Here is a 26,994-nt window from a genome sequence, read left to right as displayed (position 1 = left end):
AGTTACCATTATGACACTGAAGAAACTACACGAACAACGGCATTTATTTTCCGTTTTAAGCACTTCAAAACTCTTGCTTAGGAAGGCCATACTCAAACATGGGGTTGACAATGATTTCATTAATCTAATATCTGAACTTTGTTTAAATTTAACTGAGGGCAATGTTCAACTGCCAGATGGTGCTAGACAACAGACAAAGCAACATCGTTCCACTGTACGCACCTTGGCTTGTTAAAACATGGGGAAAAATTTTAAAATAAAACGGCTCCTTCAAGCAGGCGGTAGCTTTTTCACACTGTTACTGCCAATAATTACAGGACTTGTAAACAGTTTTCTCTAGAGAGAATGGCATAACCCTATAAAATGGCACAATTTGAACTTTTCCTCTCACCCTTTGAAGATTTTGAAGACAATCTAGGCAAATTCATTAATGATGAGAATATTGCTAATCACAAAAAACTACTTTCACTTTAAGATGCATTGCGAAGTGTGGACAAACATAGACCTTATCGTGAGAAACCCACCGTCGCCACTGTCGCCGATCCCTCTAAACAGGTAACATCTCCTCAAGATTCAACAGCAGTGCAATCACAGGAGAAGGAATTGAATTCAATTGTTTCGAAAATTGGAAACCTATTGCCAGTGACCTATAGAGAACAGAGTAAAAGAGTATTATCTTATCTCATGTTGTAAACTGCTGATGAACATCAAGTTCAAGTCGATAGCACAGGGAAACGATTTATAATTCAGGGAAAAAGTTACAATCTAGTTGATTTAATTTGTGAAATGGTGACGAATCGTAAAGGACTATTATCCTTTGACAATAATCTGTACACCTTTCTAAGCTTATCAAACTTTCCCAAAAGTATTATTGGCAGTAAGCAAATACTAAAGAAACAAAGAGAATATAGTCCTCCAACACCACCAACACCAACATCATTTAAAAAAGAAGAAGAAGATTCAATATTTGAAAATACTATCAGTAGCAGCAGCAATGATTTTACAACACCTGTGGCTGCAATAAAAAAGCGAAGACGAATTGATTCACCCTCCAGTGTGCAAAAGGGGAGTGGACATTACACTACATGTTTGCGTTCAAAATGGATGAAGTTCTGAAAGGTGTCTATGAAAAAATTGGTGAAGCGGGAAGTTTAAGTTCTCCCAAAACGATTTCTAAAGTTGTCTCCTGCAGAAAATTGAAAAAAGCAAAAGAGTATCTAGAAAATGAACCGAGTGACACACTACACCGGAATCACAGGCTTCGCAGCAAACAATATCGACAAACTAAAGCCTTTTTCCCTCTGCATATAATGCAAACGGATCTTTTAACTTTAGACGCACTTCAACGGCGTCACAATGCACCCTACAAATATATTCTAGTGGCAATCAGTGTCTTTAGTCGCTATGCCTATGCCATTCCAATGCGATCAAAGAGAGGTGTTGAAGTTGCTCGGGCCATTGAAAGTATTCTTGAACAGGATTCGTATAGAAAAATTCAATCGGATCATGGCAGTGAATTTGTTAATCCTCATGTGCAAAAGGTTCTTTTGAAATATAATACAACACTTTATCATAGTCACAGCCCGATAAAGGCTGCATTGGCTGAACGATTAATAAGAACGATTTGTTTATTAATTACAAGATATTGTAGCCTGAAAAATACATCGGCTTTTATTCATGATTTAGATAAAATAATGCAGTTATACAACTATCGACCTCATCGATCTCTGTCCAGGTCGAGCCCTAGGGATGTACATTACAATGAAAATACATTTGATGCTTTTCAAAAGTAATATATCAGCGGTGAAAACGGAAATAAAAAACTGAAGAAGAAATTCAATGTTTATGAGACTGTTCGAATTAATAGAACCAGCAATATTTTTGAAAAGGGGAATTATTTATGGAGCATCAAAATTTTCAAAGTTTCCAAAATCCTGGACATCGAGCCCACGACATATCGACTGCGAGACACCAAAGATGATGAGATTCTCGGCGGTTTTTATGAATATGAACTGCAAAAAGTTACAAACACTAGTGAAATTTATCAAATTCAAAAGATATTAAAGAGTCGTACTCGTAGGGGCAAGAGACAGTTGCGTGTTCGCTGGCTAGGATACAACTCAGATTTTGATTCTTGGGTCAGTGCTGAAGACATTGACAATGCCCAATGATTTCTATGTGACTGATTTCTATGTTTCCGATCCTCTCTACAATGACTTGAATAGAACAAGTGATTTTTGGACGAAACTCTCCCCCACCATCAAATTCGACGACAATGGAAAGTATGAAGTGGCTCTTGTCGACTGTATTCTCAAAAATACCTATGACATCCTGAAAAAGGATCGTAAATATGAAATAAAAATTAGACCCTATGATTGGCCGCCACCACCCTCAGGTGATCAAGATCAAATTCAAAAAATCAATTGGATGGATTATCCATATATTGAATTACCCTACGAGGAACTCACTTATATGAATGATTTATGTCGTTCTATTAATAAAAGAATATCCGCTCGTAAGAAAGGAGCTTTTCATTTCAACTATTCAAAGGAGGAGGGTAAGATTTACATTAATTCACCTATTGCCAGTTAAAAGGTTATTCTCAATGATAACCTAAAGGATGTTCTTGGCTTTAAGCTCAATATAATCAATGGTAAAAGTGCCGGAAACAGTAATTTAATTTTCGCTGACTATCCGCCTGCTTTCTCCACGGACACATGTATTTTTCTATACGCTTCATTTGTGGCAACATCACGTGTTGGCAATTCAAATGTCACCCTCCTACGAGTTCCTGAACGAAAAACCAATCAAGAACATATTAACCACTAAAATATAAAGCATCTTCAGTATATTCCCGTAAACACTTCCTATTTGGAACTCTGTCATTTAACACTAAGAACCGAATTGGGTGATCCCATAGCAATTTCAAAAGGTTTGGCTGTGATTACATGCCATGTTCGTCCCATCGTTCAAAAGCAAGATGTCTAATAAAAAAGTGGTATTCACTTGTCCTGATATTGACTGCTATGTTAATACTCTTGGCCCAAGACAACAGCGCAATGGAATGGACTATTACAAAGGTCGCTCGTCAATGTCTGGCTACGGTCTTGGCAGTTGGTTTGCTAAGCTGTTTCGCTCTTCACTACCACTGGCTAGAAAATATCTTGTACCGGCTGCGACAGATTTTGCATCCTCTACACTATACGATTGGGGCTCTGGCATGGATTTAAAAACAAGTGCTTCGGAAAATCTTAGGTCCAGTTCGCGAACCGTTGGCGAGAGATTAAAACAAAATGGTAAAGGCTTAAAAAGGTCTAGAAACAATGCATCACTCATCAGTCTCCACTCCGGTCGGAGACGAAAGACATCATCCCTCTTATCAAAGAAAAGAAGGAAAAAGCCGACACATAGTGTAAACAGAAGAAGAAGTCCCAGGAAGAAAATTGTTAGATCGAAACTAGATTTCTTCTCCTAAAATGTCCTACCTACCGCAAAAGGATTCTCAACCTTCAATCACCGCCTCATTGAATCTATTCAATGCTGAAAATGTTGACGTGAGTGTCAAGCATGGATACTATGAACAATTTTATCCTCAACAACCCCTCTCCGATTATACCCACTTTCAAATTTATTCCAATGAAGACTACTTTATGGACTTGTCTTCGAAATTTGTAGATTTGCAAAAGAAAGTCCGGAGATCCAATATTGTAAAGGCAATTCGGGATGATGGAATATCCTATGAAAATAGTATATTACATAATTTATTTCGTCAAATTAGTGTCTACATCAATGGCACGCTGGTGAGCACAAGCAACAATCTCTCAAAATAGACAAGCTATATGCAATTCATGCTGATGACACCCAAGACATACAAGGAATTGAGAGGCAACTCCAATGAATATGAATACATTACTAATACTGATAGTACAGATGCACTTAAAAATGCTACAACTATTGAATTACTTCTAGTTGGAAAAATATATCATGAAATATTTAATATACCCCAATTGCTGCCGCCCAAAGTTAAAGTGGATATAAAATTGACGCTTGCACAATCAAATTTCATATTGAGAAAAGAACTTGCTTCCAATCGTGATGTAAGTCTCTCCCTCACTTCGTCAATACTTTATTTACGCAAACAACAGGTCATGAGTTCTGTTGCTTTGGCCGTGGAAAAACTGAGAGCCAATGGAAATAATATTAAACTACTTGTTCCTCATACAATCACCAATCAGCGTCATATTGCAATGGGGTCATGTATCTTCACCGATTCATCCTTTATCAATGACGAAATCCCGTCATAATTGGCGTTGGCATTTGTAAAAAGCACCAGTGCAATAGAATCATGGACTGAATGTCCACATAAATTCGAGATGTTTGGACTTTCATCACTTGTGTGCAAAGTAAACGGCATCCCACTCTACAATCTATCTTTTGATAAATCCTATAGAACATTGTATGAGTTGACCATGCAAACCCTAGATCATGACTCTCAACTATTTGAAAATGGTATAACCGAAGATATGTTTGCTAAAACACATGGTATCATTGTACTGGATTTGTCTGGCACGCAGGATATGAGTATAGAACGTACGGGGACTGTGCGTTTAGAGTGTACATTTGCCGATCCATTGGCTGAGAGTATTGCACTAATCTCACTAAATCAACATGAAACCTATTGGGAAATCAATCCCAAAGGCAGTGTTCTACGAGACTTGGTACCATGAACACCAGTCAAATAATCAATGCATTTAATATGGATCCCTACATGTCTCAATACAAATCCTATTGTCTACCTTCGGACTTTCTAAGAAAAATTCAAAGTGTCAACAATACCTTGATTATTGTTAATTGCAGTCTGTCGACTGTACTGACCGGTCATTGGCTGTGCATCTTTCAAACAATGAATATGATTGAATTTTTTGATCCTCTTGGTCTACTCTATACATTTTTCACATCACACATAAGCAACTATACTGAGAGGAGTGTGAAAACTATTATTCAAAATTGGAAGAGGGTTCAGGATCTATCGACTAAAAGCTGCAGCCTCCATACACTACTATATTTTGTGTTCCGATGTCGCGGCTATACTTACAAGCAGTTTCTCCACATTTATAGTGACAATCCTCGTCTGAACGACTTTCTAGTGGAAAATATCCTCTCAGACCTATACAGTGTTGATTTCAGGGTCTTACGAGTAAAGTGCTTACAAAATGTTTGTGAATTTGTTGATTGATAAAATGTATATATATATTCAACATTGTCTCTTTAAATGTTCACTTTAGATTTCCTCTTCGATATAAAGGTAACTGCCATGAACAACTAATGCTGGTAAATCCTTTGAATTCACTGTATATTGATCTTGATTGACTGCAAAGTCAGGGTCACATTTTCTACAGTACAATGTAACTTCACTCCTGTCATATCTCTTTGTATAGTCAATGATTCTATTTGCATTCAAATTATGAAATTCACGAGTTTCAATCTGTCTATTTGAAGCAATATCATATTTAGTGTTTTCAAGTGGTGAATCACATTCGGTAACTGCCAATTAAAAATCACTTGGTTAATAGTCACAATAGGCAGTGTCATCACAACGATGACGTAAAAACCATATTGTCTTGTTACCCCAACAGTTGAATCGTAGACCAGATTCCTCTTCCCAGAATAATTTAAATCCACGATGATACCAGTCTCGTAGAAATAAACTAAAATCACGTTTAGGATTCTTTCCAATCATAGCGGGGTAAGTACTCTCCCACTGATCACATTTATCATGGTGACAATTGGAGCACAGGTGCCCTCTTGGGTGAGAGTCACACACCTCCTCAAGACATGAATTACATCCTTTAATTTGTACTGCATAACCCCTATGTAATTTAAAAGGATTACATAATTTGCACTTTTCACTATAGTCATCAATAATTGTACAATTCTCACATTGAGTCCAACTGCCAAGAGTGTACATGCACAATGGACATATATAGAACATTTTTTTTTTTTGATTTCCAATGTCACTTGACTCTTTCACAGCTAAAACGAAACTGATCGTTCCTGCTGACGGATAAATTCAGTGAGGGGAAATGGGGGAGAGGAGTAGCTCTGTAACGTTACCTCTTTCGAATGACGGAGGAGCCATCTACATTGAATCCATTGGCAATGTTTTCAAAAGTGTATCCACAATATGATTCTGCTTTGTTCCAATTAATACATCAATAAATTGACTATAAGCACTTGAATCACATTTTAAAAGTTTCAAACAATAGTCCCATGGGGGAGAATCACTCCTCATTATATTGTCAAGTGTTTCCTCACGAAAGAATATCCTGCGTTTAAGAGATAACTCGAGAAAATCGTCATCCAAAATCAAATGTTTTTCCATAAACACTAGATTTGACCTAATTCTCTCTTTCTCAAATTTATTCATTTTTCAATCCTTTCACTCCGACTGCTGACTCTAGACTGATCCTGATTCGCTAGCCTAACCTGACCAGAAAAGAAAGGGAACATTTTCGATTTCGAAACAATTTTATTGAATAATTATAACAACAATAATACTATGCATTTAGCGATACAGTTTATTGTCTTCGATATTTTTCACCAATGCACTTAAAGCACATTGAAGTCTATTCACATGTGCTATATCAACTTTTGCGGCGAAACATAATTGATCCTCCATTTTAAATTTGCTCAAGGATATCACATATCTTGCATATGCTGCATCCCATTCCAGACAAAGCCGTGATCCTTTCGTGATTTCCACCGCAATGTTTGGTGCTCTTGTATTATTACCATCAACTCCACTATCAACTTCTAAGAGGGTAAACATTCCACTCGTCATCATCAGCACAAATATATATCCACATGAGTAATGTCAAAGCTGTTCTCACTCCTTTGAATTCTATTCACAGACTAATAAAACTTTGGCAAAAATCCTTTCTTTATATTCCCCCCGCCGCTAATATGTAAGCAAGCCCTCTGATTGGCTGAGAAGGAAACACGTGATCTAACTGTTTCCTGGAAACTCATAACATTCGCGTCGAGCATGTACATTCTCACTGACAAAAACCATAAAACAGACTTAAATTGCTGTTGACATCCATAAATGTGAGAAAGTTCCTGTTTTTTCATTCTCACTGACAAAAACCATAAAACAGACATAAATTGCTGTTGACATCCATAAATGTGAGAAAGTTCCTGTTTTTTCATTCTCACTGACAAAAACCATAAAACAGACATAAATTGCTGTTGACATCCATGAAAAACATCAAATAAATTGACCAACACCCATAACCATCCAAGAAAACATCCATCAAAGTGAGAAAATTCATGTTTTTTCAAGTGAGAAAATTCCTGTTTTTTCATTCTCACTGACAAAACTATAAACCACGTGGTAATCGTCGGAGTTATAGGGTCATTTCTACTAGTGGCAAACCAGGGCTACCAAGGTTCGCGTTCGCCACAGATTGGTCCTCGTTCACCACCGTCTTAACTAAAGTCAAGAAAAGCACTTTCTCCTCTAGAATTAGTCCTAGAATTTGTTGTTTATTAGATTTTTAATTGTCTTTCAGAATTCTGATACAAACAATAAACAGGCTTAGGACCGTAGCCTACTCAAAGACCCAACTTATATAAATAAAATCTCAGCTAGGTTTACGGTTGAAGGCTATCTCGTTAGATGGAACACTACTACCGATTACCGCATCTTGTATCCTGAAAGGTCCACACCAAACTTCAGCATTTCGGCAGGTCTTGAAGTCCCACCTGAGACTGAGGGCTTACCAAATCCTGTTACAACCTCGGACATTTCTTCTTCGCACAATTCTTCTTCGTTAAGCACAAACTTGTTCGATTCTATGCGCTTCAAGAATAAAACATCAAGTTTAACTGGGTAGTATTCCTTCAAAACTTTCGCAGCAAAGAAGCACTTAGTACTCTTTTTACCTTCAAGTCCAACTAAAACAAAGTCACCGACTTTTATTGGCTTGTTTCCTACATCTTCTCCTAGCTTAAGACTGTCCTCACTTTCATCATCAAGCTCCATCTCAACATGGTCAGACTCACTTTCACTCTCGAGGAACAATTACTAGCTGGATTCTTGCAATTTGGCTTTCTTTACGCTCTTCTTCTCCTGGGTCTGTTCTTTCTTCTTTTTTGCAACTTTCAGTTCCTCTCCCTGGCGGATTCTTTCCTTCACTGGGGTGTCAGCCAAAATTTCGGTAGTCTTTTTTTCACTAAACGTCTGATTTGTTTTCTCGGAGAACCATTCGGAAATAAAGCCACATCAACTAGTTCAGAGAAGCTTTTTCTCAGCTTGTCCATGTAAGGAGAACCCTGAGAAAGATTGGGCATCGTTCTCATGGTTGGTGGGTATATTAGCCGCATCATCATCAACAGAAGAAGCAATGGGCGATGGAGGTTCCATGTCACCGTGGTTCGAAGTTGATGGTCGATCAGAGACATATGGACTGAGTAACTGGTGATCTTTGAAAATCTTGTGATTGAAAGGGAAAATGCCAGTACAGCGAACACCGCTGATTGTGCTTTCTGGGGCCAGTGCTTTAGGATAAGCTGTTCACGGAAGCTCAGAGATGTCATATATTGAGATATTCTTGCATTTATGCCCTTCTCATAAAAGTCGCAGATTCCCTGTCGTAGAAAGCCTTCAAAGGAAACATAAATGACCTGTCAAGTTGTTGCAGCTTATGAGTTGTATGAGGCGGAACGGTAAGCATGACAACTCCGTTTTCTGTGGCTAAGTCAAGCAATTCACTACAGTAGTGACTAATGTGATTGTCAAGTATTGGAAGCACAGGATTAGATTTGCTCTGTCTTGTATGATTGATAAAATGGTTCATCCAAACAAGAAATAGTTCATTACACGTCCATCCAGAAGCCGTTTCTGACCCATGAGCAATGGTGCCTGGCAGCGCTCTTTTCAGTAAGAATTTGGGGCAATTCTTACGAGGAAAAATTAGCATAGGAGGGACGCAATTACCCATGGCACTGACGCAAACATATATAGTAATATTCTGCCCGCTTTCTGCTGACGTTATCTAGCCAACCTGTTTCTTTCCTTTTGCTGCAAGAATTTTCCCTGGCCTGTGGAATGTTGATAGTCCAACTTTGTCTACATTCCAAATATTTTGCGTGATAAATTTGTGGTGCTCGTACACATCACTAAGATTTTCAAAAAATCTCTCAACTGTCTCACAATTGAAAGCAGTGTCACGGCTGAGCCTTGTTTCTTCAGGCGCTCTTACAGTAAGATGTGAGTGTTTTGCCATAAAACAACGGTACCGATCTTCACCTCTTGTCCATGAATTTGGGATGGTAAGTCCTTTGGCAAGACAAGTCCTGCAAGAAACCTGACGAACTTCAAGTGGTGTTAAACCATAATGCATAAGGCACACGACTTGCAAGTATTTAGGAATAGCATTTTCTTGTTTTTCTGTAAAGATCTGTCTTGTAGCATAAAGTAGTGAGAAAAATGAGAGAGGTAGAAGCTCAATATCCACATCCTGTTTCTTAGCCTTGGTGACGCATCTCCTGGGAGTTGTCCGTGGTATTCCATACTTTTTTTTCCAGCCGTTTTCTTGTTCTGTTTCTTACAATAGCTTCAATTAAAGCAGCTCGGACCAGCTGAGGGTCCATACCCCCTTCTTCCTTTCTTCTGCTGGAATGGGTTTCGCACTATTATGCCCTAAAATAAGTTAGAATATTATAAGCAAGAGAAGTTTTTTAGTTTTATTTTTAATTTCCTCACCAAGCTATTTTTCTGGGCCAAGCGAGCTTTGATCCAAGTATACTGAATCTCCCTGGCTATAGTACATGGATTGTATGGCTAAAGTGGCTAAAATACGTAAAATTCTTTTTCAAGTGTATCTGACAAAATATGAAGTAAATATCAAGAAGTGCGTTGGAAAATTTTAGCTTTCCAGGTTCGCCAGGCCCAGGTTAGCCAGTCCTAGAGAGGTGAACCAGAGCTGGTTTTTTGTGGCAAACGTGGCCTTTTTTCTGCAAATCAGCACTTTCCAGTGTTATCATAGATGGCGGTAAATGTCTATCATTGATAGTTTTCTAAGTGTCAGACGTTTCATTCGAGACAAAAGTTCTCTCTTACCTTTGCGTTAAAGATCAACCTTTTCATTTTCCTTTAACACAAAAATTTACTTTTCAAGCCCTAAAAATCAACTTACCTTACAAAATCTGCAAAACTGAGTTCAACTCAAAGTTGGATACATCCAAACTTTCGCTACTTGATGGTAATTTAAACGCTAGGTTATGGCAATTTTTCTATAGATGGCTCCCTAGTTAAATGTAAATGGCAAACCTGGGCCGGTCTCCCCTATCTCTAATAATACAGTGTACAAATTTATGGAAAATGACAGCAGCTGAAACTGGAAGACAACGGAACAATGACAACGGAACACAACTGAACAACTGAAAAGGACAGCAACTGAAACAGATCAAATACTGGTTGTTTTTGCCATTTATTCAGTGCCTGCTACCAGACAAAAATGTGTATATCTAAAAATTAATTTTACAATGTTGTCTCTCATTTTCATTTAATATTCTGCTAACACAGCGTGTAAGGGGGGGGGTTTCCTTCCTAAATTCTGAAAAATACTTTTTTGTGCTTTCATAGCAAAAAAAAACTCAACCCCCTCCCCCCCTAAATTTTAAAAATGACTTTTTTGTGTCTTTATTAGTGAAAATAAAAAAAAATCATTGCCCCTTCCCTAAATTTTCCTCGATTGGCCCCCAGTGCCAACAACAATCAATGAGTGGACATTAAGCCCAAAAATGTTTAGTTTCAGTAAAGCCCACTTTAATTTAAAAAGAAAATGGTTAGTTTTAAAAAATTTACCATCATATTCCTGGTTTAAAGGCAAAATATATTGATGATACAAAATATCAAAATAAATATGGTAATTATTTTAGCATTAAACGCAATATCTACTATATATTCCATTTTAATTAGCTTGTTTAGCTATAGTCCCACTCCTTTGAAAAAGATTCTTACACCTCTTTGAGCAAAGAAAAATATATATTGATGATTTAAAAAAATCATTGTTTTAGCATTGCCCTATAATTTACTATAGGGCCGTTTTTTAGCACTAAGATCTTACATCAAAGATCTGTCATCTTTCTGCAAAGATTATCGTTTTTTACCTCATCTTTGTTCTAAGATCTTAAAGCTCACTGATGTTAGCAAAAAGCCTGAAAGACCCCATCTTTCTACCATATAGAACAATGATGAGAGAACTTTGATGATATACTCATGATTGTTCTTAGACCGCTGATCAGAGCAGAATGATGAAAGACGTTTGCATAAAAACGACAAAAGATGTAAGATTTTAGTTCAAATATTTCACTTTTAAGCATTTTCTGACAAAAAATGTAAGATGATGAGTTGATGAGCACATTGATGAGTGAAAAAACGGCCCTTATATATTTCATTCAACTCGCCAGTTTCTTTTAATCCCCTGCCCTTTGAAAAGGATTCTTGCACCTCTATGAGTAAAGTAAACATTACTAATGATACAAAAAAAAAAAAAATTATTTTAGCATTACCCCCACAATTTGCTATATATTTCATTTGTTGTTGTTTTTTTTGTAATCTCCTTCCCTTTGAAAATGACGGTGCTGTCTGTATAACACGCGAGGCATTGTACAGCGAAGATGCTAAAAATACTAGTCAAACATGTTTTTTCAACGGAGATTTCCTATGCTGAGGATTGCAAACAGTGATTTATCACTACGTTTCCAATATCTAAATTTTTGTTTTTTGGGGTTTAGGGGGGGGGAAGGTGTATTTAATATATGCTATGCTTTAAATCCCCCCCTAATGTGCAAATATAGAGCCCAATATTTTTATACCCCCTAATGTGCAAATATATAGCCCAATTTAGTTCATAAACTATTATATTTTTATTATATTTTTTTTTATTTCATTAGCATTAGCCAAACTTCACTTTGCGCGTGTTATACAGATAATAGAACAGTACCAAAAAGACTTGCACCAATATGAGCAGAAAAACAATATATTGATAATATTTACATCTTTTCCAAAATTATTTGCCTGGCGTAGACCTGCTTTGTAAGAAGTTCCACTTTTGCTTTTTGTCTTGCGTTAGTTCCTTCGAGTCGCCAGTCATTTTTGAATACTAAAAGAAAAAATAAACTCTTTAAGCTTATCTCATAGACAATGGACCTGTCTAAGATAAAGTGGAAACTCAAAGAGGTACTTCGTTACGTATGTAAATTGCGAAACTAAATAAAACGGATTCACTATGAACAAATGTCTTGAAAACTGGTTGTACTTATCTATAACGGTTCAAGCAAAATTCTATGCTACAGAGAGTAGTAGGAGATAGGAGAGAGGGAACATGGGGAGGCCATATCCCCCGGATATTGTTGGAAGGACTGCCTTTCATAAACAGAAAAATAAGCCTTTCGTGGTTTGACCAAAAAATATCAGATCCCCCCCTCCAAAGGGAAACAGTCCTTGTATCTCGGCAGATAATGGCCCCTGTAAAAACAGGGAGGTGCAGACCCCCCCCCCTGCAAATTGACGCCAATGAGAGGCCCTCAAACTAAAAAGAGGTCGCAAAAATTATAGGTTATGGAGAATTAATTCACCGAGGGTGCCCATTTTCGGTACAGCTGCGCTTAATGGTACACAGCAGCTATAGACAGTCGAAGGAATGCAGTGATGGAGACCTGTAAAGCGGGTAATTGCTATCTATATTGATCGAAGAGCGTGGCTTCTCATTGAGTTTACAATATTTAAACTGTTGTTTTTTTTTTGTTTTTTTTTTGGGCGGGGGGGTTTATGAGGGGGGGGGGGTACCTAGGTTATGTTATATGTTTAAAATATGCTATGCTTTGCCCCCCCCCCCCCTAATGTGCAAATATATAGCCCAAATTTGTTTCTAAACTATTATATATTCATCCTATTTTATTTTTTTTAATTAGCATTAACCACAGTATAAAAATAATAGCAGTAAGTTTGCCGCAGATAATTTCTGGCTCTTCATTTTCGGTGCGAACAAACATCTCCTCCAACTTCTTCTTGCATTAGCGCGTACAAACAGCTCCTCTCAGTTGATCTGCCATCAGCGGTCCAATTACCCTGGAACGCGTATATTGGCAGAAACTTTCTCAAAATACCTTTGAAACCAACCTGAGACTTCGAAACCTACTTTTAATTCCTAAAAACTTCGAATGATAACATTGCACTACTAATTACAGATTTTCATATATGTATTGGAATAAATTAATTTAAAATTAGTTTCTTCAAAATTTAGTGTTCCAACGTTGAAGCCAAATTCCGCGTTCAAGAGAAGTCTGGCTTGTCTACCCGTGAAAAGATCTAATGTCGCTTATGTTTCTACGTTCTCTGGAGCACTCGCGCCTCGTTCCGGGTTTTTATCATGGCTGAGGTAGGGTAAGATCATACTACCTTATAATTTATATACTGTGGCATTAACCAAACTTGACTTCTTCCGTGTGCACCATTAAGCGAAACAGTACCCCATTTTCTGCCACCTGGTGTAAATCTTGGGGCGCTACATGTGCTGCTAAGCATGGCACAGTTCCACCGCACTTGGAATATCTCTGTCACACTTCACATATTTCCGCCTTACTTGGCATGATTCCGACATGCTTGGCATACATCCGTCACGCAGGGCACGTACCATCTACTGCGCATAATTTTTAGAGTGAACAGACCCTTACAACTGACTAGAATTACAGAGTCGTTATTAACGGACCTGACTTGGTCGGTTAAGCGGACCAAGTCAGGGGACACCAATTAGAGGAAGAGCAATACCCCCCCCCCCTCCAGGTAGACATGAAGAACACTTTTTCTTCAAACACAGTTCAGCTTCGGAAATTAGTGACTAAAATCAAATCCTTACGCAAAATCTAAGAGCAATATACGTAAAAAACTAAGAGTGAATCAGTTCATCGCTACTTTTAGGCCTACTGTTATCATTTTTAAAGCCATTTATTAACTGCTGAAATGTATAACCAACGCTCAAATTATTAGCTTAAGAGATACATATTCGGACGGAATAAAATTAAGTTTCGACGATGTACGGTCTTTTTAACAGCAATGTAAAAAACAATGCACGTTTATGCAAACCACCATTTCAAATGTTTGAACATTACTAGACACTGAACGCATACACGCACGTATGACAGACCGTATGCAGAGGGGTGTAGGAGAGGGGGATCAGGACCCATTTTTCGAAATCCTAAATTTCTTAAAATTTCTGGACACTTCTTCCTCAAATTTTCAAGGACTTATTTTTCTATTATCAGTCACTACCCGAGAAATAATTTTTGTGGATGATCCTGCACCAGATGCCTTTTTCGACTCATCAATCAAGTACCTTCAGCGTTTCACTTCGTCACTGAATTTTATAGTCAAACTTCTTGTCGATGGGTCTCTTTGAGAAATCATGTACTCCAGATGGCCCGTCCCAAGCGTGGTGGAACCGTGCCTTGCGTTTTGTGGAGTTTACAGAGCGTGGTAGAACTGTGCCAAGCGTGGCGGAATTGTGCGGTACACGTGGCGTTGTAGAAGGTATACTGGGTGGCGGGAAGTTAGCGTTCCCTCGCTTCTTGCTGATAAACAAATTCCAAACACAGCCTGTTTCTTCGAGGGTTTAAACAATATAGGTCACCTGAAGAGTGCTCCAAAAGATGTTAATTCCGTCTCTGTTTCCAAAACAATAAATCCCACCTTCTCTGGACCGATTTCCCAGCACTTAAGCCAACTCTATAATTCAGACAGGATTTTACGGCAAACTCTACCATAAATATCGTTGCTACCGCGCCTCTTTGTCATATCTGATCTTTCCACACGTAACAGCCGAACATCATTTTCTAAGCTATTCCCAAATGGAGGATCACCAGGACAATGTGGTTCAGCAAAATCAAAGTGTGATAGAACATACATTCCTTTGCTGACTCTACGTTTGAGAAAAGCTTAGCAAACGGTTTTAGATAATTATCCAAGAAATTGCGACGAAGCCTGTAGGACAATTGGCATAAAAAAAAAACGTAGCGTAAACTCTTGTGTGAGGATCGAAAAAAAATGGTTTGTCCCCAGCTAAATATTCGAAATCCCTCCTCCCCCATTGGCAAAAGAAATAACATAAGGAAAACCACAGCGTAAAGCGTTCTGTGATGAAAATGTCGACTGGTTCCCCCAGCTGTGAGACCAAAAACGATTGACTTACCAAAACCATAACTTTGAAATTCTCATTTCAAAGAAAATCTACCCTACCCTTAATTCGAATTATTTATCCATTCATATAGGCAAAAGTAAAATAACCTAATATCCATTTTTCACTCCAAAAATGCAACTTGTATTTAAAAATAGAATAATTGTATTCTCAATGCTTTGCTTTTTATCGACACAAAAAAGAAGACAACAAGCTCGAACTTACGATTCTAATATTGGAAGATGGTTGCACTACTTACTCCGCTAGCCAGGCTTGCAATTCTGTTTTACAGATTTGACATTTACAGACATAAAAATAAATACTTTTTTTTAACACAAAACACCCGAAACACAAAACACATTTTTAAAAATAAACACAGACCTAGAGATTTCAGAAATGACCTTTAGGGATAACAGCAGCGTTTTATCGTGTTTAAAATAATGAACTATTCGATTTTTGAGAATTTTTGAGTCGAAAGTTTTAGTCAATTTTTGAACATACTTACGCTTGAAGTTTTATAAATGTAAAATAAAGATAGAAAAGGTACTTCTATGATAAACACCCTACCGTCCAAGTTGATCATTCATTGACTTATTATAGAACCTTTTTTTTTCAGCTTAGCGTGAGACAAGACAAAGAGAACTGACCGAATAAATGGAGAATATATAATTTGCCCACCAAAATTGCCCACCTTTCAGGCTAATTCTGTTGGTATGAAAATATGACTTTGTCCAAAACACTTCGCATTTTTTTTTTAAATGATATAGAATTTTCCTCAATGTTGGATCTTTTAAAGATATCAATTAAACAAAAAGTTTTCAAAAAAATAAAGAGCTCCATTAAACCAAAAATGAGCAGAAATAAAGTCAAATAATCTTCCAAATGTAGAACAACAACAAATCACCATCAATAAATAAATAAAACCCAAATTGAACAGAAATCACAATAAATAAACGATTCAAATTCAAAACGAGAAAAAATTATTATATAGATAACGATTATATATATACATATATATATATATATATATATATATATATATATATATATATATATATATATATATATATATATATATATATATATATATATATATATATATATATATATATATATATATATATATATATATATATATATATATATATATATATATATATATATATATATATATATATAGAGAGAGAGAGAGAGAGAGAGAGAGAGAGAGAGAGAGAGAGAGAGAGAGACTCCGGCGCCGCACGGATAAGCGAGGACCGGCGGCGACAAGGTTTAAAATAGCAACAGCTGCGCACCGCCGTTGCGATCAATGTTGACCACAAACATTAATGTTTTCATCAGTCTTTCTCAAATCCCAGCTTTAATTTACAAAAGATTCGGGCCAATTCGTGAGTTAAAAACTTCACAAGTCGCTGGCTGGACGCTGGTCTTCTTCGTTATTCATTAAAAGAAGTAGGAATCAGGTAGGGCTGTGGCGTTTCAGATCCCTTGCATAATAGTTGAAATAATAGATAATAGATTCGCTGTGGGATTCAATAAAATTCAAAGAATTTAATTAAAAGGGGGCACACACAAATCGGATCGGATTTTTATGCTGATTTCAAATATATAAATTTTATCGAGTTTAGTGTCACCCATCAAAAGTTACGTGCCTGAGAATATTTGCCGTGTTTTCGAAAAAGGAGAAAACATCCCCTAAATTCATAGAATCTTAAGAAAATTACACCATCAGATTCAGCGTATCAGATAGCCCTATCCTAGTGATTTAAAGCTCCTATATGCAAAAATGTGGAATTTTGTATTTTTTTTTCTGCCAGAAGAAAGAGCACGGATGTGTTTTTATTTGTTTGTTTTCTTCCCAGGGGATGATCGTATCGACCCAGTGGTCGATACCGACCTTAAAATTGACCCAGAGAGATACCGCGAGAGGGCTCACTCGAACGGAAATCAAAAGTTCTAGTGCCCTTTTTAAGTGACCAAAAAAATTGGAGGGCAGCTAGGGTGCCTTTCACGCTCATTTTTTCCCCAAAGCCACGGGATCGAAATTTTGAGATAGCCATTTTGTTCAGCATAGTCGAAAAATCTAATAACTATGTCTTTAGGTGTAAAATGACCCGTCACAGTCCCCGGGAGAAGGGCTGCAAGTTGTGAACTTCGCCCATTGTTTGCATATTTAATTTAATTTATTTGTAAACCCATCATAAACGCAGAAATTGATGGAAAAGACAGCATAAAAAAAAACAAAAACATACACTTAATGGTACAGACAAAGCAAATACACATACACATCAATCAAATTGACGAGAGTAGAGGTAGCCAAGGATGGCTGCTACCCTCCAACTTAGCACGGATCAGGTACAAATTACTCGTTCTCAGTGGAACTTGCAACAGAAACATCAAATATCTGAAGAAAATTCTACGGATTTTAAATTTATCTTCGTTGCGCAGAAGTTTTCAAAATGGTGGTATATGTAAAATATGTGGCACCGCGATAGCATTATAAATTCTAGCCAGTGAAAACCTATTAAGATTTCTCTTCGAAGAAATTCTGGCCCCATACGCAGTTCTAACTTTACGCTCTATATGTGTGATGATTAGCGAACGGGTAGATGACAGTGTGTCACCGATGGGTAGTCCCAAGTATACTAGTGACTCCACAGACTCGACAGACTGGGATCCAAGTTGAACGTGAGGTAGAGCAGACTTATTCTAGTTAAACAAGATTACTTCCAATTTTGACACATTAAAACTAAGGCCAATATCACCATACGGAGATGACAGAATATTAAAATTACTTTCTAGGGATGCTATTTGCCGAGAAAAATTCAAGGTGTCATCCACAAAACCAACTATGGTCACATCTATTCCTCTTAGAATACGTCTTGTAGTGACTTTGGACTGCGCCTCGGAAATACTATTCATAAACAACTCTGGCGAAGAAATCGCACCCTGTTTAATACCCTTTTTTACAGGGATTTTCCTAGTGGGCTCTGCATGCATTAGGAATGAGTAAACACACATTTAGTTGGCGATACAGATCATAAAGAGGTCGAACAATAGCTGGGTTGACACCATTTTTCCGTAATTCTAGCATTATCTGTGCATGTATGCCCGAGTCAAATCCGCGGCGTACGTCGTATTCACCAATAGCCAGCGATTCATTAGAAATGTGCGCATCTAACAGAACAGTTGCTACAATATGTAATGCGTGAGCGCATCTCATTCCTGACTGGAAACCAAACTGGCGGGGAGGGACCTTGTAACAAGTTCCTAATGCCACCTATTATTAACAATTCAAAAAGCTTGCAAAAACAGAGGAAATAGTTATCGGTCTATAAGAAGAAGGTTCTGTTGCGGGTTTTCCTTTTTTCAGTATAGGCGTTATAGATCCTAAGCAAAATAAATCTGGTACAACACCATGCGTCATAATAATCTGGTAAGCAATTGCAAGATGTTCAAATAAAAAGGGACTACCGTTCAATAGATGATGGGCACATATTTTATCAACACCATTTGGTGATTTTTTCTTTAATTTTTTGCACACGTCCCGGATTTGACTACTGTTCAAGGAAAAATATTTCGACTCTTTAGTACGGAGTGGACTTAATTGATCATAAGAAATCGTGTTTTTTGACTCGTCTGGGGCAGCCAATTTCTCACTAAAATAATCAACCCATTCTTTCTCACCAACCGTACTGGAAGTCGGATTATTGTACTCAGCAGGCTTTGCACGCAGATTCCAAATCAGATTAGGATTATCCATGATTTTCGACACAGTTTCAAGTTTTAAAGCACTACGATGTCTACGCAGTTCTTTTGCAAATTTCCGCTTAGTGAAAATACAAATTTGATTGACAGCACAACTTTTAGGCCTTTCACATTCATGCCAAATCTGCAGTCAAAGCTTGGCCGCAGCCGTTGCATTAACCAAATCGGAGTTTTGGGCCTATCTTTTGCTCGAGATGTACGGCACAATTCAACACTCGGACCAGCTTGGCTTTTAGCTATGTTTAAAGCGTGGACATATTTCAGCAAAATATATGTCCAATTGCAGTCTTATTTCTCTATCGCGTAAGTCACCAGTCCACTGGAGTAGAAGAAATAAAATCTTAATTGGTCCAATGGTGTCGTCACCCTGTCTTTTATATTAATGGTTGAAAACCAATTTTCAGTTACTTCCGAGCGTCGGTTTAGGTTTCGATTGGTCAATATTCTCAATCAATGTATTAGTGAAAAACCAGGGTAGTTGATCTTAGTTCCTTCTGTCAAGTCATGCCTGTACGTAGGTAGCTCAACGTAATAACTAATAGCGTGATCGATGTTAGACACAGACTGAGATACGCTTGTAAGAAAATAGTGCTTGTTTTTCGTGAATAAATTATATTCATTAGGAAGTAAACTTGGAATCGCTTAGGCAAAAAAATTACTTCTTTCTTCAATATAACAGTTAAATTCCTCCAAATCCTTAATAGGAAACTATCACTTCGTCTCTCGTTTATCGAGTTTCTGAGTCTCTTGCAAGCGATACCAAACTTTTGCTCCAAAACAATATTATTGTAATTAGTAGGCAAGTAAACATTGGCTACAATGAAATCCCCACACTTAATAAGCTGGAAGTGTTCACTTTGCTGGAGACAGGCAGGGGGATGGGGACCAAAATTGGAGGTTATAGCAAGACCTCCTGAAGGACATCTGTGCTTGCCGGATTTGCGCCCTGGCTCTACGAAAGAATGATGATATGGAGGGAATTTTAGAAAGTTGACATTGCCTTCCATGGAAAATGTTCTTGGAGGCAAATAAGGCCGTATTTCGTGAATAGATCACTACGAAATGACTATTTGTTCAGCACATTACCATTCATATTCCAAGAGTACACCGTGCAACCCATCATGAGACAGAAGGCATGGACGGCTGTTCTTGTTGATTAATGGGTCCATAGATATTGTATTAAGTATTATTATTTTAACTACAATTCAAAACCATTCATGGCGGTTTAAACATGTTAACTCTTGAAGATAGAGGATCAATACTGCAAAAATGTGAGTACGGTTTTTGTTGATTACTGTTGGCAGCGATATGACCATTACTGTGACATTTAAAGCAGCGCCGGGGCAAGAAACGAAACTCCTCAACCCTGAATAGCTCAAGGTAGATCTTAAGGGGATTGGGAATAGCATTGTCCGGATCAGCACGACTCGGGTAGTATAATTTGAAGACTCTAATGTCACCGCACTGAACAGCTTTTTCACACCCAGCTACTCGACTTAGATCTTTTTCATCAAGAAAACTTGAAATCCACTGTAAAATACCTAGTACTTGAGGCAATGTCAAGGTGAGGTAAATTCGCGTACTCCCCCGGACTGGGACTAGGTGGGTTTCTGACTCGCATGACTTTACAAGAATTTTCCAATCAGTTTTTCTCTGATATAGAATCAGAGAGTCCGAATCCACAACACTTGGGCACTGCTTGCTTATGAACTCGTGACTAGCATGCGACGAGGTGACATCCGATGGCATAATTTTAACCATCACTGAGTACAGAGGCTTCTGTTGTGTCACTTGTGGTTCAAGAGAGGGAGGGGCTCGGGACATAGTGTCGGAGATAGCAACACACTGTTCAGACACTTTACTTAATTTATCGGAGAACTTATCCATAGCTAGCTTGATTTTTCCAGATATCGAGTCTAATCCAAAATCTACGCGTCAACACATTTAATTAGCATTGACTAGGATGCAAGCACTGATTTCGTCTGGACATGTGGGTACTTCCTAGGGATCCACAATAACAAACTTTGGTAATGATTTTTTGTCTTTGGCATATTGAGTCAATATCTTGGCCATTTCAACAATATTATCATTGTCGTTGGCATTTTTTCGGAATGCGTAATCATATCCCAGTTCACTCCAAATAGAGATCAACTTTTCTTTCGCGTTTAGTATGTCCGTATGAGAAAAAAACTCCACTGCTCTTTTAACAATTTGCTCTATTTTGTTTCCTGTTTGCATCGAGCGATACATAAAGTTCAGCACAGCATTTCGTACAAGCGTCGCCATTGCACCTTCACGTCATCAGGCAAATTGCAATCCAATAATCAAAGTCCAGGTACTGCAATCACCCAGGAACAAGGGAAATGTAAGTACCCCCTCACCTTTTCCCCGCAATTTTCGGGTAACTGAATACCAGCGGGTACAATACGGCGCTTGCGGGGGGTTCCTTCCCCTCTTCTGCTTGTTCCCAGTAGAAAATCAGCACCTTAGTGATATGAAAACTATATGAAATTGTCGTTATAGATGGCGCCCCAGTCAACTTAAGAAAAAAGATGGCGCTGGTGAGGATATCCGGAGAGAAATACCTATTCTAGGAATTCGAGAAGATCACTCAATTTAACTGAACTATAAATTTATCTTTTAGAGGGTAAAAGTCAATATGAAAACAACCTCAAAGTAATGCAATAGCTTTATCCCATTAACAGCAAACAAGCAAACTCAGGCACATATAGTATTTGTTATTGGGAAGTATATAACCATTTTTTTGGGGGAAGGGGGTGGGTGTGCTTGGGGTGGATTTCTAAGGAGAGAATCTTCCTTTGCGAGGTATATATCTGATGAGTGAATATACTAGGGGAAATGTTACACTGGGGGTTTTGACATAATTACTATACGAAATCCTTTTTAATTGTCTTCATTCTCTTTGCCAGACTTTTTATATGGAGATGTTCTGGGAGATTTTTTGGCGCGTTTTGTATTCTGGAAAATAATTCCCAGGGAAGGGGGCATTTCTGGAGCGACTGAGAAACCGATTATAGATTAAAGCCTTATTCCAATGAAAAAATACTCAGGAGAATTTTTCAGGGTGAATCGCCCACAAGCAATTTTACAGAGAGGGGGGGGGATTATCAGTGAGGAAGGAACTGTCTGGACAGAATTGGACACTTTATGTTGGATGAAATTTCCACGGAGGAGTTTCTAGAGGGCGAGGGGTATATTTCATAGAGGGTGAGCCAGATTTAGCGGAATTATTTGAAAAACAAACAGAAATTATGCGATGTATGAAAGCTTGCCCCCTTCTCAATACCTTATTCTCTACGCTGAAGTTTGACTGTTTACTAAAATTGAAACACATGCGCTGTTTAATAAGAATAGGAAGCTTTTTTAAAAGTGTTAACAGCTTTAGCGTAAAAAGCAAGGTATTAAATAGGGGGCAACCCTTCATATTCGAACCCAATCTGCCAAAATTAATATGCAAATAGTGTTTTAATTTTCATGCACGGTGAGCCAAAATCGAAGCTGTATTAGTTGAAAAACGTTCAGAAATTAAATAAAAGACAAGTTTTTTTTTACTGAAAGTAAGGAGCGACATTAAAACTTAAAAGGAACAGCAATTATTCTGTATATGAAAGGGGCTGTCCTCTCCTCAACGCCTCGCTCTTTACTCTAAGTTTTAATCTTTTTCACCACCCTACTTATTAAAACAATAAAAAACTTTAGCGTAAAAAGCGAGGCGTTGAGGAGGGGACGGCTCCTTTCATATACAGAAAAATTGCTGCTCGTTTCAAGTTTTAATGTCGCTCCTTACTTTCAGGTAAAAATCTTAATTAAAAATCTTTCAGTTTCTTTTTATATTTAATTTCATAAAGACGATACTTTTCTCAACATATGAAGAAGTGTATATTGCAATTGTATCAGTTTGGTTTATATGCAAAGTAACATAAGAGACGAAAATTATCGAACAAAAGAGCAGTGAAAAATTACGATATACAAAGTAATACTTGGCAGGAATAGTCACTAGTGATAAATCACTAGGGGTGGCACCGTAACTGGGTCATTTTCGTGGATTTGGGGAACCAAATTTTTTTTTCGGGTTGACACATAGATTTTCGGGGAAATCCCCGAAAATTCGGGGATAGTGCAAGCCCTGCTTGATTCCTAACCAGGAAAATCAAAATAATTAACCGCACGAGAAAAGAAAAGCTCCGACTATGCGGTTGACGCAATAAAGAATTGCCGCAAAATTAATTCAAAGTCAACCGAACACCGCCACCTCTGCCGGTGCGGGGATGGTGTGCCGGCGGCATTGCGACACTTCGGCGACGGTCAACCAGGCCTCTTGCTGGCGGTGTTCGGTCGGTGCGCCGGCGTGGCGCCAGGGAATATATATATATATATATATATATATATATATATATATATGTATATATATATATATATATATATATATATATATATATATATATATATATATATATATATATATATATATATATATATATATATATATATATATATATATATATATATATATATATATATATATATATATATATATATATATATATATATATATATATATATATATGAGTATCAAGGAGAAATTTTCACGAAATGTTAGAGGATTTTTAATTAAATTGAAATATGCAATGCGTATTCAAACTGTCAAAAGGGCGTATCAGCAGTATCTCAAGAACAGCATAGAGTTTTAGGTTGAAACTTTCTATTGCTAATGGTAAGGTTATTAATAAGACTTTTAGGGGATGGTGAGGCCAGTATTGAACTCATTCATAAGAAATAAAGCACATGTGGGTTATTAAAGGGGTTTATTAACAATGTCCCAGTAACGCCTTGGGATATTAAGCTGAAACTTCCAGGGGTGCAAATATTGCTGCCGATTTTGCTAGTACTTCTTTTACTAGCATTACTGCTACTATTTAACTAAATCAAAACAGTTTAAGTGCATCTAGTTTGTCAAAATAGATCAGTTTGTTAAGATATCCAGGCGGGATATCTTAGGACTGGAAAAGGATATAAAGTAGAAACTATCAGGGAAAGTTAACGATGCTTTAAAATTAGATCAAAAGGCAGTATTTTCATGCTGGTTGTCAATAACAAATCTTAATAATATCTTTAAAAACTATTGAGGGGAATAAGTTGAAACTTTCAGAGCTACTACTATTACTACTTCTTCTCTTACTATTGAACTAAACCAAAAGGGCGTAAGTGCAACCAAGTTGTTAAAATAGAAGCTCTATTCTGTTTTAGGAACAGGATTGAGCGTTAAATTCTATTTGCCATAGAAATTTGAGGTATGAAAATAATGCAAAATATACAATCCATATCCAGATTTTCAAAAAGGTGTATACAGTTAGTTTCTACTTTATACCCTATCCCAATCCTGGAAGATCCTGCCTGAACGTCTAGAAAACCTGCTTTATTTCGACAGCCTGGATGCACTTAAAATATTTTGATTTAGTTTAACATTAGCAGTAATAGTAGCAGTAGTAGTAGTAGCAAAAGTGGTATTAATATTGGTAGCCTAGGAAATTTCAGTTTAATACCCTAAGGCGTTGCTAGACATTGCTAATACACATCTTTGATAATCCACACGTACATAGTGTGTTTTGGTTCAGTTCAACATAACCCCCACCATTCCCCTCAAGTTTTACTAATACCCTTAGGCTTAACAATTGTAGGAGTTATAATAGCAAAAGTAATAGTAGGAGTATTAATAGCCGTAGTAGCAGCAATAGAAATTCACATTTTACATTATTGGTCTAGTTCAAAATTCCCTCTTCGGGCCCTGATAGTTTCATCTGAATACTTTAATCTATTTCTGAGATAACACTGATAGGCTTTTTTGATAACTTGCCTGCACGTAGTGTTTGTATTTACCTCAAAATCCCTTCAAACTGTCTTTAAAAGTTCCACATTAACACCCTTAGTTTTAGTAATAGTAGTATGCAAATAATACATTTTATTAGTTGAACATGTCCCTCAACATGCCTTGAGAGCATCAATCTGATACTGTAAGCAGTCTGTATAGAGTGTTTCAATTAAATTCAAAGTCTCCCTCAACATTGCCTGAATTTTTTTTCCTTAATACCCACAGTATTAGCAGCAATATTAACAGTAGCAGTAGTAGTTTGAATATAGCACAATTTAGTTAGTTCAATATCTCCCCAATATACACTGAAAGTTCCAACATAATACCCTAAGCTGTTAATGGGGTATAGCTGTTACGCCCTTTTTCTAGCCTGAATCGACATAATGCATTTCGATTTAGTTCAACATCCTCTTCAACATCCCCTGAAAGTTTTGATTTAATACCGTTAGCTTTAGTACTACTACTAGCAGTTGTCATAGTACTACTGGTAGTAGTACGCACATAGTGTCCCTTGGTTAGTTGAAAATCCCTCTTAAAATGCCCTGAAACTTTCAAAACAAAACCTTAAGCCATTCCTGGAATATTGCTGATACGCCTGTTTGACAACCTGCATGCACAGAGTGCGTTATGATTTAGTTCAACATCCCCCTAAACATTTTATGAAAGTTCCAGGTTCATACACTTAGCCTCAGTAGTAGTATAAGTAGCAGAAGTAGCAATAGTAGTAGTAATAGCAATACCTTTTAGTTGGTTCAACATCTCTCTCCAAACGCCATGAAAATTTCAACTTATTATTCTAAGCTGTTCCTAAAATATTGCTTACATGCATTATTGACAACCTGCATGTATAAATTATGTTTTGTTTTAAATGAAACTCCCTCTAAACATTCCTTGAAAGCTTCACCTTAATGCCTTTAACTTCAATAGTAGCAATATCTGTGGTAGTAGCAGCATTAATAGCAGTGTGTGCATAGCACCTTTTGTTTCAAGCTCCCCCTCAACCTCCCCCATTGTTTACATACAGTATATTGGTTACTGGGAAGTATACAGGTGTTTTCAGGAGGACTTTTTTTCTAGGGGGAGTTCGGGGTCGGAGTAAGGGTTACGGGGGAGGATCTTTCCATGGGGAATATTTCATTGGGGGAAGGAACATTTCCATGAAGGGGGCGCCAGATTTCCCAGCATTATTTAAAAAACGATCAGAAATTAAATAAAAAAACAAGTTTTTTTCGACTGAAAATAGGGAGCAACATTAAAACTTAAAACGAACAGAAATTATTACGTATATGACAGGTTTCTCCCCCTAGGCAATACCTCGCTGTTTTAGCTAACGTTTTTTAGTACTTTAAAGAGAAATAAATATTTTAATTAAACGGCCTTTGTGATTCAGGGGTTTGTGATTAAAACAAAATTCGAACTTTAGCGTAAAGAGCGAGGTATTGACAAGGGAGCGAACTCCCCAGTATACGTAATAAAAACATACGAATATAGAAATTCGTTACGTAAGTTAATTCGTAAGTTACGTCAGAACAAAATTTCGAGAAAGCCAATTAGCCAAAAAAGGAAAATTAATAGGCGAATTTCGTTTTAATTATTCATGTACGGTGAGCCAAAATCAAAGCTGCATTAATTCAAAAACGTTCAGAAATTAACTAAAAAAAACAAGTTTTTTTTAAACTGAAAGTAAGGAGCGATATTAAAACTTAAGACGAACAGAAATTATTCCGTATATGAAAGGGGTTGTCCCCTCCTCAACGCCCCGCTTTTTACGCTAAAGTTTGACTCTGTCTCAAAACTTTATTTTTTAAAACAATAAAAAAATTTAGCGTAAAGAGTGAAGCATTAAGGAGGGGACAGCCCCTTTCATATACGGAATAATTTCTGGTCGTTTTAAGTTTTAATGTCGCTCCTTACTTTCAGTTAAAAAAAACTTGTTTTTTTTAGTTAATTGCACAACAAGTTCAGTAAGTGATTGCGAAATAATTCAAATAGGGTTTTGGATCGAGGAAATGAATTGGTGAAAAATATATGCATTAAAGAGAGATTCGCATGATTTATTGTTCAATTCAGTTTTGTTCAGCTTGAGACATTACTAAG

The 26,994-nt window shown here is 37.2% G+C and overlaps 1 protein-coding gene and 1 pseudogene across 1 annotated transcript in view; both read right to left on the bottom strand.

The window, feature by feature from the left end:
- LOC148939945 (uncharacterized) overlaps window positions 1–26,994 on the bottom strand; it is a 62,268-nt gene that overhangs the window by 10,440 nt on the left and 24,834 nt on the right. Inside the window, exon 4 of the mRNA XM_089106404.1 lies at window positions 12,065–12,170. The gene's annotated coding sequence lies outside the window, so the exon portion shown is untranslated. The remainder of the gene's footprint in view (window positions 1–12,064; window positions 12,171–26,994) is intronic.
- On the bottom strand, window positions 8,619–9,287 carry LOC148939946 (uncharacterized; annotated as a pseudogene).

The sequence above is a fragment of the Artemia sp. Qi Xiang Cuo genome, chromosome 20 (genome assembly GCF_049724085.1).
Source record: "Artemia sp. Qi Xiang Cuo chromosome 20, ASM4972408v1, whole genome shotgun sequence".
NCBI lineage: Eukaryota > Metazoa > Arthropoda > Branchiopoda > Anostraca > Artemiidae > Artemia > Artemia sp. Qi Xiang Cuo.
Note: the sequence above shows the minus strand (reverse complement) of the source record. Positions and strands in the feature narration are given on the sequence as shown.